The following is a 14,185-nucleotide window of genomic DNA, read 5'->3' on the forward strand; positions in this document are numbered from 1 at the left end:
TCAATACCTAAGGCCACAGTAACCAAAACAGCATGATACTGGTACCAAAACAGAGATATAGATCAATGGAACAGAACAGAGCTGTCAGAAATAACGCCACATATCTACAACTATCTGATCTTTGACAAACCTGACAAAAACAAGAAGTGGGGAAAGGATTCCCTATTTAATAAATGGTGCTGGGAAAACTGGCTAGCCATATGTAGAAAGCTGAAACTGGATCCCTTCCTTACACCTTATATAAAAATCAATTCCAGATGGATTAAAGACTTAAATGTTAGACCTAAAACCATAAAAACCCTAGAAGAAAACCTAGGCATTACCATTCAGGACATAGGCATGGGCAAGGACTTCATGTCTAAAACACCAAAAGCAATGGCAACAAAAGCCAAAATTGACAAATGAGATCTAATTAAACTAAAGAGCTTCTGCACAGCAAAGGAAACTACCATCAGAGTGAACAGGCAACCTACAAAATGGGAGAAAATTTTCGTAACCTACTCATCTGACAAAGGGCTAATATCCAGAATCTACAATGAACTCCAACAAATTTACAAGAAAAAAACAAACAACCCCATCAAAAAGTGGGCGAAGGACATGAACAGACACTTCTCAAAAGAAGACATTTATGCAGCCAAAAAACACATGAAAAAATGCTCACCATCACTGGCCATCAGAGAAATGCAAATCAAAACCACAATGAGATACCATCTCACACCAGTTAGAATGGCAATCATTAAAAAGTCAGGAAACAACAGGTTCTGGAGAGGATGTGGAGAAATAGGAACACTTTTACACTGTTGGTGGGACTGTAAACTAGTTCAACCCTTGTGGAAGTCAGTGTGGCGATGCCTCAGGGATCTAGAACTAGAAATTCCATTCGACCCAGCCATCCCATTACTGGGTATATACCCAAAGGACTATAAATCATGCTGCTATAAAGACACATGCACACGTATGTTTATTGCGGCATTATTCACAATAGCAAAAACTTGGAACCAACCCAAATGTCCAACAATGATAGACTGGATTAAGAAAATGTGGCACATATACACCATGGAATACTATGCAGCCATAAAAAATGATGAGTTCATGTCCTTTGTAGGGACATGGATGAAATTGGAAATCATCATTCTCAGTAAACTATCGCAAGAACAAAAAACCAAACACCGCATATTCTCACTCATAGGTGGGAATTGAACAATGAGAACACATGGACACAGGAAGGGGAACATCACACTTCGGGGACTGTTGTGGGGTGGGGGGAGGGGAGAGGGATAGCATTAGGAGATATACCTAATGCTAGATGACGAGTTGGTGGGTGCAGCGCACCAGCATGGCACATGTATACATATGTAACTTACCTGCACATTGCGCACATGTACCATAAAACCTAAAGTATAAAAAAAAAAAAAAAAGAAGATAGGTGTCAAGTACATTGGGAACGCTAACGGACCCACCAGAGATGTCCGCTGAGGAACCAACGAAAGAGGGTGCAGTTCCGCAGAGCACTCTCCAGGTGGCGATGTTTCCCCAGGCCGAGGCCAGCTGGGGTCAATCCCGCCCTCACCGCCTGCCTCACCTCTGGCCGGCTCGTTTTCTGCTAGCAGCACGACCTCAGGCCCTCACCTCCAGGTCCCCATTCCTGTCCCCTGTTGGGGTGATCAGACCCAACACCAGGTTGGGGGGTGACAAAGTCCGGCAGAGTCAAAGGATTGAGAAAAAGACAGTTTGAGAGATAAAAGTGGGACACCAGGGGGCCATAACCATCATGGAGGCTGCGAAGACCCTGAGCTCTGGGAGCCCACGGTATTTATTTGTAATTCAGCAAAGAAACAGGTGGTGAGAATGTGGAGGTCAAAAGGACACGTTGCATTAAGCACATGATTTACAGCTGTGATGGTTTAGCTTTTCTACGGAACATGTTCTGCTACTTGAGATAATGGGAATACAATCGATCTAGGAGCCTAGGAAGGCTAGAAGCAAGGAGCCAGCAAGTCTAGACACATTCTAGAGGACATTATTTCAGTCATGCAAGCCCTACCTCAGTTTCCCTCCCAACACTCAGCTTTTTCCCAACAGTCTCCTGCAAGGTGCTTGCAGGATCTTTTCTCTTGGCGGCTCTGACCAAGCCCCTTCACCCTCCTCCAGGGTTTCCAGTGCCCGCGCAGACTCCCCTCTGGGCCTCTGCAATCACCGCTGCCGCTGCCTGGAAAGCTCCCCGTCCCCACTGGTGATGTCCCCTAGGAAAGCTCCCCGTCCCCCCAGGTGATGTCCCCCAGGAAAGCTCCCCGTCCCCCCTGGGTGATGTCTCCTAGGAAAGCTCCCCGCCCAGGCTCCCTGGGTATGGAGGAGAGGGGCTGAGGGAGCAGTTTCTGACCACTGCTTGCACACCTCCTGTGATGGGCAGCTCATCCATTACCTCTCAAGGCAGCCTGGGCTGGTAAGTGAGTTACAGTTCTTAGAAAGGTTTTCCAGCTGCTGACACCAACCTTGACCCCCATTCCCTTTACCATTCCAAGACCATACAGAGCACACCTCTTCTCCAAATATCTCACTCCTCCTCTATTGATCATGTGCCTATTCCAGACATGCATATCATGAGGCACACAGGCCCAGGGTGATAACCACTGGCATGGTGGCAGCCCACTGGGCCCTGGAGGTCCAGAGAAGCTCCTGAGCCAGCTGAGAGGGGCCAATCTGGTGGGCTTCCTGTAGGAGGGAACGCCTTAGCTGAGTTCTGAAGGGTGAGTGACATTTGGTTGAGGACTGTAAAGAAGGTATCCCAGGGAGCAGGAATAGTGTGTAGCAGGAGAGAATGTCCTTCTGGAAACAAAGAGGTTTTGGCGGGGCTGGAAGGCTGAGTTTGGAAATGGGAAGAAAACGCGAGGCCTGGTGCGGTAATCAAGATGGGAGGTGAGTAACATCCTCTTTGTTTCATATTTCCTGATTGCTTGGCCAGGAAGCAACTAACATCCCCATCTACCAGGTCCATGAATTCCTAGCATTGGGTTTTACCATTTTAAAAACATTTTTGAATTTTAGGTGGGAAAAATATCTTATTGTGTAAATTAAGACAAATTAGCATTTCTCTTGTAAGTGGCGAAGCTGAGCAGTGTTTTCAGATGTGCGCCAGCTCAACAGATGCCACTTCTTGCTGTGAACGTCTCATGGCCTCATGCCCAGCACAGAGCTCGCCTCTTCTCAGGCCCCATCCTCTGCTCTGAGCAAAAGGCCAAGGGCGTGGGCTGCCCTGTGGCCACATGGATGAGGATATGGTGAATCAGTTTCCTGTTCTGCTTCCATTCACCTTTTGTCCCTTCAGGGTTTCAAATTTCTCTCTTCTCTGTTGGAGGCTGGGGTCCCATGTGCCTGTAGCTTTGTCCTTGTCTGAGGTATCTCTGAGCTCAGATTAGAGGGCTGTGAAGCCCCAGGAAGGTATTTGTGGGAGGCAATTCTGATGTGCTGGGTGCCTCGAACACACAACTTCCTGTTTAATTCTCAAAACATCTGCCTGGGGTGGGGACTCTTGAGCCCATTTTACAGTTGAGGAAACCAAGGCTCTGAGGACTTGGTTTACAGACCCAGCATGCCCACTATCCCATGGCCAATATGTAAGAGGCAACTCTATCGGCAGCTTTTCTGGGCTTCATTTAACAAACTCCTCTGTAGACATTAAGGTTCTGTTTAATTCATGTTCTAGAGGAGAGAGGTTGTTAGCTCTCCATCTTGAGGCGAAACTCTTTGTCCCACCCTGCCCAATCAAGGCATGGAAGCCCTGTTTCTCATCTAGGAAGGGGCTGTGGTGTTCAGCTCAGCACCAACCTTATACTTCAGGGAGAGAAATGGGAAAGAAAAAAAGGGAGAAGAAAGCACATACATTCATCCTCCTCGGAACCAAACTCCTGAGTTAGGCCTTGGTTCTGGCTCCATGGCTGCCACTAAAATCCCATGTGGCCTTGTTAAATCCCTCCCACCTCTGGCTCTCCACTTCCCCTTCTGTGGAGTTTTTATTCTAGCAACATTACTTTTCACATATGAGCTCCTGGTTCTTCCTTATATCTGCCTGCTTTTGTCTCATAGTCTTCTGTTCTTTTTTTTCTTTGAGATAAAGTTTTGCTCTTGTTGCCCAGGCTGGAGTGCAATGGCGCGATCTTGGCTCACTGCAATCTCCACGTCCCGGGTTCAAGTGATTCTCCTGCCTCAGCCTCCCGAGTAGCTGGGACTACAGGCACCCGCCACCATGCCCAGCTAATTTTTGTATTTTTAGTAGAGACAAGGTTTCACCATATTGGTCAGGCTGGTCTTGAACTCCTGATCTCAGGTGATCCACCCGCCTCGGCCTTCCAAAGTGTTGAGATTACAGGCATGAGCCACTGCACCCGGCCTCCTGTTCTTGTTTATGGCTGTTACTCCCTTCTTTATCTCTTTGAGTTTTTAATATATTTGTTGCAAAGTCCTTTAAAGGTTGCACTATTATTCTCTATTTCCTCAGACGTAAATTCTTCCAGTTGGGGAGTTTGTGGAAATTTCATGAAGTGGTTGTGAATCCATTGTCTCTTCAGAATATTTCTTGCATGTGTACCTGGTAAGGGCTGTATATGAGAGCCTGTGCTCTTGGCTTCATACATTAGGGGGCCCTGCATTGGTACTAGCCTCCTAATGGGTAGGTGGTGGGGGGCTTCAACCCTTGTCTCTGGGCACCTCTGCAGTGGTCTCTTGTGTACCTGGTGTTTTCCTGTCATTGCTAAGTGTTTGAAGAATGGTTTCTATGTGTACTTGGTCTGCCATCTTGAATGAAAGTCCAATTTCACCATCTGTAAACATTTCACAGATGAGGCACTGGAAGTTCAGGGAGGTGGCCTGACTTGCCCCAGTGCACACAACTAGGAAGGAGAATTTGAACCCAGCGAAACCCTATCCACTCCCTGCTCCTCGGCAGGCCCCGGCCCAGTGCTCCCCTCAGCTCTGACTCATTGCTAGCTCTGCGTTCCCTGGACACCTTCTTCCTCAGTGAGCTGGGAGAATGGCCTCTACCCTGTAGACACGCTAAATAAACTCAAAATTTTGCCCTGGTGGAAGAAGTGAAAAAAACCAAAACTGGCAGATTAGCTCGGTATAATATGACAAGGCCCTGGACTCTGCAGTCTGGCTGTGAGACCTCAGGGAGGTTGGGGAGCTTCAGTCTTCTCATTTGTCACATGGTGATAATAATTGTATTTACCTTTCTGAGTAGTGATGTGAAGTGAAAAAATGCATTAGTTTAGCACTTAGTAGCTGCTTATTAAATATTACTTCCTTCCATGGAGGAAAGCAAACTGGGGATGGGGCCAGGGGAATATGATAGCTGATCCATCAAATTCCTGAAAGGTTTCATGGGCCAGAGGGAGGGGAGCTTCTCCATGATCTGAAAAAGAGAACAGAGAATAACAGGGAAGGATCCAGGGAAGGTGACACAGCTGCTAAGTCTGTTCATTGGGGTAAAGAATAATCCCTTCAACAAATGGTGCCAGGACAACTTGATTTCCACAAACAAAACAAACAAAAAGTCAGACCTCTACCTTACACATATAAAAAAACTAATTAAAATGGATCAATGACCTAAATATTAACTAGAAGAGCCCAAACCATAAAACTCTTAAGAAAACAAAGGGGTAAATATTTTTGGATTTTGCAGTGGATTCTCAGGTATGACACTCAAAGCACAAGCAATAAAAGAAAAATAGATAAACTGAACTTGATCAATATAAAAATCTTTTACTTTTTGTTTTTAATTTTTATTTATTTTATTGTTTTTTTGAGACGGAGTCTCGCTCTGTCCCCCAGGCTGGACTGCAGTGGTGTGATCTCGGATCACTACAACCTCTGCCTCCCGGGCTCAAGCAATCCTCCTGCCTCAGCCTCCTGAATAGCTGGGATAGCAGGCGTCCATCACCATGACCAGCTAATTTTGTATTGTTAGTAGAGATGGGGTTTCACCATGTTGGCCAGGCTGGTCTCGAACTCCTGACCTCAGGTGATCCGCCTGCCTTGGCCCCCCAAAGTGCTGGGATTACAGGCATGAGCCACTGTGCCTGGCCAAAAAAACCTTTTAATTTTTAAATTAAAGGACATCATCAAAGGGTAGCCCAGAGAATGGGAAAAATGTTAGCAAATCACTTATCTAATAAGGATTTAATGTTTAGAATGTATAAAGAATTCCTACAATCCAACAACAAAAATATATCCAACTCAATTAACTGGGCAAAAGACTCGAACAGACATTTCTCCACAGAAACTATACAAATGGTTAACAAACACATGAAATGTGAACTTCACTAATCATAAGAGAAATGAAAATAAAAACCACAGTGACAAGGCACACCTCACACCTCCTAGGATGGCCATGTGCACACACACTGTTAACTACAGCTGCTGAGGGTGTGGCGGAATTGGAACCCTCACACACTGCGGGTGGGGATGTGAGATGGTGCAGCCTCTGTGGAAAGCAGTTTGATGTTTCCCTACAAGGCTAAACATGGGCTGACCATCCGACCCGGCAGTTCCACTTTTAAGTATACACCCCAGTGAATTGAAAACAAGGTCTTAGATAATAGTAAACCAATGTTCACTGCAGCATCATTCATGATAGCCAAAAGGTTGAAACAACACAAATGTCCATCAAATGATGAATGGATAAACAAAATGAGGCTTATACATTCCATGGAACATTATCCAGCTGATGGAACATTATCCAGCTGAAACGAGGGAAACTCTGTTGCCTGCTACAACGTGGAGGAACCTTGAAAATAGACTAGTGAAAGAAGCCAGACACAAAAGGACAAACACTGTATGATTCCACTTACAGGAAATATCTAGAACAGGCAAATTCATAGAAACGGGAAGCAGATAGAGGTTACCAGGAGCTGGGGGGAGTAGGCAATGAGGAATCATCGATTCACGTTTACAGAGTTTCTGTTGGGGATGATGGAAAAGTTTCGGAAATAGATAGGGGTAATGGTTGCACAACACTGTGAATGTAATTGACACTGAGTTGTGCACCAAGTTAAAATGACAAATATTGTTAAATATGTTTTACTACAATTTTAAAAATAGCTTAAAAAAACTCACTACTGCCACAAAATACACAGTTACTCTCTGTAAGTCCAGTGGAGATTAAAATACAACAGAAGGTCTCTTGCTCAAGCACAGCCAGCGTTGTCTATGCTACAATTTATAGACCTGTGTTTTTAAGTTTTGGCTTCAGCAAGGAGGTGAGCAGAACTTTCAGAGGAAGTTAAGGGCTTGGCAGATTTTGCTGGTGACACACCCGGACAGGAGTGGCCTTGATCTTGGTTTTCCCAGCCTCCAGAGCTGGGAGCAATACATTTCTGTTGTTGATGAATTACCCAGTCTAAGGCATTTTGTTAACAGCAGCACACACAGACTAAGACACAAGAGCACCAGCAACAAAAGAAAACAATGGAGAAGGTGGAGTTCATGAAATTGAAACTCTTTGTACAAGAAAAGTGTATCAAGAAATTGAAAAGAGAACTCACAGAATGGGCCGAGTACTTGCAAATCATATATTGGGTAAGAATCTAACATCCAACATATATAAAGACCTTTATATAAATCAACAACAAAAAGACAGTCTAAGTGAAAAATGGACAAAGGATTTGAACAAACATTTCTTTAAGACATACCAATGACACATTAATGAGCACATGAAAAGATTCTCAACATTATTAATCATTAGGGAAATGCAAATGAGAGAGCACTTCCAAAAGAAAAAAAAAGGTAAAGGAAAAATGGGCAAAAACAACTGTGGGAGAGGATGTGGAGAAGTCAGATCACTCATGCATTGCTGGTGGGGATGTTACAAAGTGCAGCTGCTTTGTAAAACAGTTTGGCAGTTCTTTAAAAATTTAAATATAGATTAACCATCTGACCCAGACATTCTACTCCTGGGTAATACTAAAGAGAATGGAAAACATATGTTCACACAAAAACTGGTACATGAATGCATTGTGTATACAGTGGCATTATTCATAGCAGCCAAAAAGTGGAAGTAACTCAAATGTCCATCAACAGATGAGTAGATAAATGTGTGGTATATACATACACGGAAGCCTTTTTCAGCCGTAAGAAGGAATGAAGTACTGATACATATGCCACAGCAGCCACTGACCTCAAAGACTTTACCTAGGTGACAGGATCCAGACACAAAAAGCCACGTATTGTGTGATTCTATTTATATGAAGTGTTAAGCATGGGCAAATCCAGAGACACAGAAGGCAGACAGTGGTTGCCAGGGGCTGGGGGAAGGACAGTGGGTAGTGACTGCTCATGGGCATGGAAGTTATTTTTGGAGGTGGGGGAGGTGGCAGTGTTGATGAAATGTTCTGGAATGAGAGTGTGGTGATGATTGCCCATCATTGTTAATACACTAAAAAGTAGTGAGCTTTATAACTCTAAAATGGTTAAAGTGCATTTTATTTGATGTGAATTTTATCTCAGTGTGAAAAAATCCTGCTGTCAGAAGAGTGTCTATTGGACCTGGCCTGTACTGGCACGAGGGATTTTTTTTTTTTTTTTGGCTATTGGTGACTGACTGAGCCATCTGTTGTGAAGACGGTTGCTTTGTAGTGTGGAAGGCTGTGGGCAGGACATGTCTGCCAACTCTAATGCAGACACTTGCCAGGAACTAATGACTATTAGTCCTTGTAATGCATCTTGAAGCCAAGTGTCTAGATTTTAAAACCCCAGTGTGGGAAACACTGAAGGTGAAATTTCCCAAGTAACGGGTGGCCTGTACCTAATCCACAAGGAGAGAGTGATAGGCATGTGGCTTCTCTGCCTGACTCTCCATGTCTGTGTGGTGTAAAATATCTCACCTGAGGCCATGTTTCTTACCTGTTGAAAGTTTATTAGCACAGGGCAATGGCTACGTTAGGAATATTTATTCACAATGTTGATGATGGGGCTAAACCCAGAATGGTTGGGGAAAACCAGTTCCTTATAATCGACGTGTTGGTACAGTATTTATAATAAATGATTGAAAACTGTTAATCCACTTGGCAAGTTTAAAGCAGGTTTTCTATGATCAAGAAGAAGCTCAATTTTGTTTTTTTAAAGAAGTCATGGCTCTTCCTTCTCTCTGTAATTTCATATTGGTCTGATTTTCATCAGGTGAGGAGGCAACAGGCTGGTGGCTATGAATAGTCCGTTCTGCTTCTCCACCTGCCATGGGTTGGGCTAGTGAACTGCAGGGGTGTTCTCCATGGAGCAGAAGAACCAGGGTCTTTCTCACTTAATGATGCTGCTAGACTGACCCCTGCTGGCCTCTGTGCTGTGACTGGCTGCATGAGGCCAGGTGCGGGTTCTGGGCCATCCCCTCACTCCCTGTTCACTGCCATATGCTTGCTGGGCGGGGTTCCCTCCCACTCAGGGTGTTCTCAATGGGGCGCCTACCCAGCATGCACTCTCCAAGGTTCACGCCACCTCTAAAAGACACTGGATTCTAATTTTATAAAACATACAGCACCGTAGCACTGTAAGGCCAAATTTTAGTTTCCATATATAGCTTCCCATAACATTGCTCCTGAAAGCGGAGCCACAGGCTTTCCTTCCCGTGGGAGGCCATGATCCCGGGGCTGATGGCGGATCTCATGTGCTCTTCTTAGGTCCGTGATGGTTTAGTCTGGGTGTGCATTTGTAGAGGGAGTATTGCGTACAGTGGATGTGACACTTCCCTTTTTTTTTTTTTTTTTTTTTGTGAGACGGAGTCTCGCTCTGTCGCCCAGGCTGGAGGGCAGTGGCGGGATCTCGGCTCACTGCAAGCTCCGCCTCCCGGGTTCACGCCATTCTCCTGCCTCAGCCTCCCAAGTAGCTGGGACTACAGGCGCCCACCACCACGCCTGGCTAATTTTTTGTATTTTTAGTAGAGACGGGGTTTCACCGTGTTAGCCAGGATGGTCTCGATCTCCTGACCTCGGGATCCGCCCGCCTCGGCCTCCCAAAGTGCTGGGATTACAGGCGTGAGCCACTGCGCCCGGCTGACACTTCCTGTTTTTACAAAAGGGGCAGACTAATAGCACGCACAGTGCGCCGTCTGTGTGGGAAAGGAGGGAGATGGGAGTGCTTTTCCCAAAAGGACGTTTATAGAGCAGGTACAAGGGAATGATGGCAATAGGTCTTTCTAGGCAGCAGCAAGCCCTGCTGGCTTTGGAGTTCCAGGTGGGCGATGCACTGTCAGGGGTCAGGTCTGTGAGAGTTGCTGGAAGCATGCATTCTGGAAAAGCGGGAGGGGACTGAAGGCAAAGGAATTAAGTTGCAGAAGGATCCTGAATGCATGAAAACTTGCAGCCCCACATTGCCTTAACTGGAAAAGGAGGTGGTGCTTTGTGGGCATAGGAATCTGATGCAACCTCCTCTCCCTGCTGCAAAATATCTGGCTGGGAGGAATGGTCCAAATCCAGTCCCTCTAAGAGCCTTGTCCCTGGACATGCTGCCGCAGTTCTGCTGAGAGGCGGGGCTGAGGCAAAGGGCAGCCCAGGCTGGCGGTGGACCCAGTGGTGAGGGTGGGATGGATGAGGACATGGGAGGAGGGGCCCCAGGCAGTGGCAAGGAGCTCAGGAAGCTCCAGATTGGTGGCCTCATGCCCTCTGCCAAATGAGTTCCATCCCCATCAGGAAGTTGCCATTTCTAGGGGTTTAACACTGGGGAAATGTCTTTGGAATACCACAGTAACAGACAAGAATAGGAAATGCTACCATTTATTTATTCGGCCTCATGTTTCACACCATCCTCCTGAGGATGTTTTGCATATAGGGAAACTGAGGCTCTGAGAGGAGCAGAGTGTGCCCAAGGGCCATGATTAGTAAATGGCAGAGCCAGGACTGGAACCCAGGCCACACCCATCCATGCCCCTGTGCTCATGTGTACACCCAAATTGTCAACCCCCTTCCTGGAAGTGCAGCAGCAACACACCGCAGTTAAAGCAGCTGGGCTTGTTGCTCCCTGCAGCAAGGGGGACCCACACAACAGTGAGCTGGGGTGTCTCATAAGAGGGTGTCAGGAAGTAGCAATTGTAGGATGTGGGCCTTGGTTATTAGCTTATTTGGGGGGGTGGGTCTATGGAGTCAGGGGTTTGCTCTAGAGTGGAGGCTGGCTCAAGAGTGTCTAATGAACACAGTCTATAGTTACACCAGTTAACAGTTTTTTCCTGTCTGTTGTGAGTTGTTGAATCACATGATATAAGAAATGTTGTGCAGTAGCATCTAAAACTCTAGACAGGAGATACTAGCCAAGCATTTATAGGTAATTATGAGAAACACAATGACTGCTAGTCCTCGTTAACAGGTCTGCAAGACAAGGGACTAGAGCGCTTCCAGGTAATGGGCGCATGTTCCAGAAGCCAGCTGGGTTCACTTTAGAGGTCAAGGGCTTTTTCTAATAGTCATAAACTGTCCTGTTCCTCTGTGGTGTTTTTCTAGGTATAAAAAAGGAATATTTGTTATGGCATGATCTGTCCCTTTGCTGGCTAAGAGGAAATAAATCTTATATGACTGTCCTTGATAACTCTAAAGAATGGACTTGGTCGGTTGGACTTTCAGAGCAGAGTGGTCTCGTTTATGGCTTCAGCTAAAATTACCAACTAGTTTTGAACTCTCTCTCTAGTCGTTTTATTCCTTTGGTGGGAACTGTAGTTGCAGAGTATGCATGAAGAGCAAATCAAGGATCGCTACTGGAAGGTTTTGGAATCATCAATGATAATTTTACGCTGGATTGCTGGGTATTCTTTCACAGAATGGATTACTGGAGACGTGGGTGTTGTAAATATCTGAACATATCTAACCGCTCTGAATATACATGAGTGTTTGGCAGACCAATATAAGCCTGACATGGGCTAATAAGATGTAGTGTCCCACTGAAGCACAGATCGTATGCGGAGCATATTATTATGATAGCAATAAATTTCGTGTCTTTGTGTGCCTTTTGTACAGAAGCTGTAGATCATGTAGAGGTGGGTGTGTTTTGGATATACTGTATAGTTCATATTTACGTTGAGATAAAGCTGGAAATAAAATGTAATCATGTAGAATCTAAAATGGGATGAAGCTTCAAACTGTACACAGTGGCATGTTATGAATTCATAAGAAGGCAACATGGGACCTAGAGGTGGTTGATCGTATAATGCTAATGGTAATCTCTTCAGATGTAGAATTCTGGAGGTTTCTGAGAGGTATGCTATTTTTAAAAAAATTCCATTAGTTCTGTTTTTCTAGAGGACTGGAGTAAACAAGGACAGTGAAATCTCTGGATTAAAGGCACAACTTTAGTGTTTCTTAATAACAGTATGTCTTAGTCCCTTTGTGTTGCTGTAAAGAAACACCTGAGGCTGAGTAACGTGTAAAGAGGTTTATTTGGCTCAGGGTTCTGCAGGCTGTAGAGGCAGCAGCATCGGCTTCTGCTGAGGGCCTCGGGCTGGGTGCACTCCTGGTGCAGGGGAAGGAGAGCCCTGTGCAGACCACGCGGTGAGAAAGGGAGGAAGAGGGAGGTGGGGGAAGGTGCCAAGCTCTTTTCAACAACTAGTTCTTGTGGGAACTAAGGGTGAGCACTTACTCCCATGAGAATGGCACCAAGCCATTCACGAGGGCGCCATCCCTCCACCAAGCCCCACCTTCCACACTGGGGATCATATTTCAACAAGAGACCCAGCAGGGCCAAACAAACCACAGCGTTGGTCTGGAAAAAGAAGTAAGTGGGGATTTTCCAGGTTGGAAAACAAAATCAAGCACTTTTTGTCACTCTCTGGCAGGGAAATTTTCAATCCACAGTGAATATAAGCAAACAATAACCAGAATGTATTTATAATCCACAGCAGAAGGCATTCGTATGGAGTCCACTTGGAGGGGTCTGAAGGGCCTTCAAGCTCCCTAGTTCCTGCTCACGTCTACATTTAAATGTTTTATCAGGATTTCGTTTACAGGGGGACGTTTTGTAACCATTCTTGGCAATACCTCTAAAATTACCTGGCTTAATTAATATTGTTGCCAATTTATTTTTACAGCTATCTAATTATGAGTAATCTCATAAAGAATTTTTGTTAGGGTCCACTATCACCTTTTTTGATGACATCAGCTGGCCCTCCTAAGATGTAATAGGCATCAGAACTTTCCCCATTTTCTTTTTTCAAACCAGGGGCTTGTTCTGACACTAATAGCAGCCTCTGAATTTCTCAAGACCGGTGACATCACAGGAGTGTTTCGGCTGATCTTGTTTCTTTAGCACAGTGGTCAGCCCTAACACTGCCATTAGGATCTGAGTCTTTGTATTTGAATGACCTTTTACTGTTACTATAGCTAAGATAGCAAAGCATCTAAAATGTCTTTGTTATCCAACTTTTACAGGCATTTGTCAGGGTTAGAAGCCTGTTTCTAAAGCATTCAAATTTTGTGGACTAGCCCCAATCACATTTATTTATACTATCAATATAAACATTTGTTCTTTTATTTTTTCCAACCTGCCCATGTGGGAGCAAATGTTTTAGTCGTCTGCGATGACCTAATTTCTGGGATTGGTCTATATTTTAAAGGTGAATTTAACTCTGTGGTAGCATTTTGAAATAGGAACAAGTAAAATTAGGACAAGGCTACTCAAAGGCATCTTTAACAAAATTACTAAAGGGTATTTTTTACATTGAGAGTTAATAATTTGGTGACAAAAAGGAATCTTTCTTCAAATTTAGCATAACTAAATCACTTTACATGTGTGAAAATAATTCAAAATCAAAGCTGTTGGAATTTTATTTAGAGCCTTAAAGGAATGTGATTATGAGGCCTGAGTCACGCAACAGGCACCTGTAACCTCTGTTTCTCTGATTATAGACTATCCTTTTTCTTTACCTACACTGTTTTGTAAAATGTTATTAAAAACTCATGGGCAGCAGGGAAGACCCCTTCCCTCCTAACTGCTGATCGTCATTATGATTTCCCTCTTTCTTCTCTTACACAAGGACCTCACAACTACTATACTGTCTAAATCACAATGTTAAATATAGTCTTTTCCATTGGAAAGAAAAAACATCAAGCTGTAACTAATCAAATTGCTGTTAACTCATAAACCAGACTCATATGGAAAATGCTGTGATTCCACTAAATTTGTTTTCTGCCTGTATAAAAGAGACCTTAACTTTTTAGCT

This window comes from Pongo pygmaeus, chromosome 12, assembly GCF_028885625.2.
Source record: "Pongo pygmaeus isolate AG05252 chromosome 12, NHGRI_mPonPyg2-v2.0_pri, whole genome shotgun sequence".
Lineage (NCBI taxonomy): Eukaryota > Metazoa > Chordata > Mammalia > Primates > Hominidae > Pongo > Pongo pygmaeus.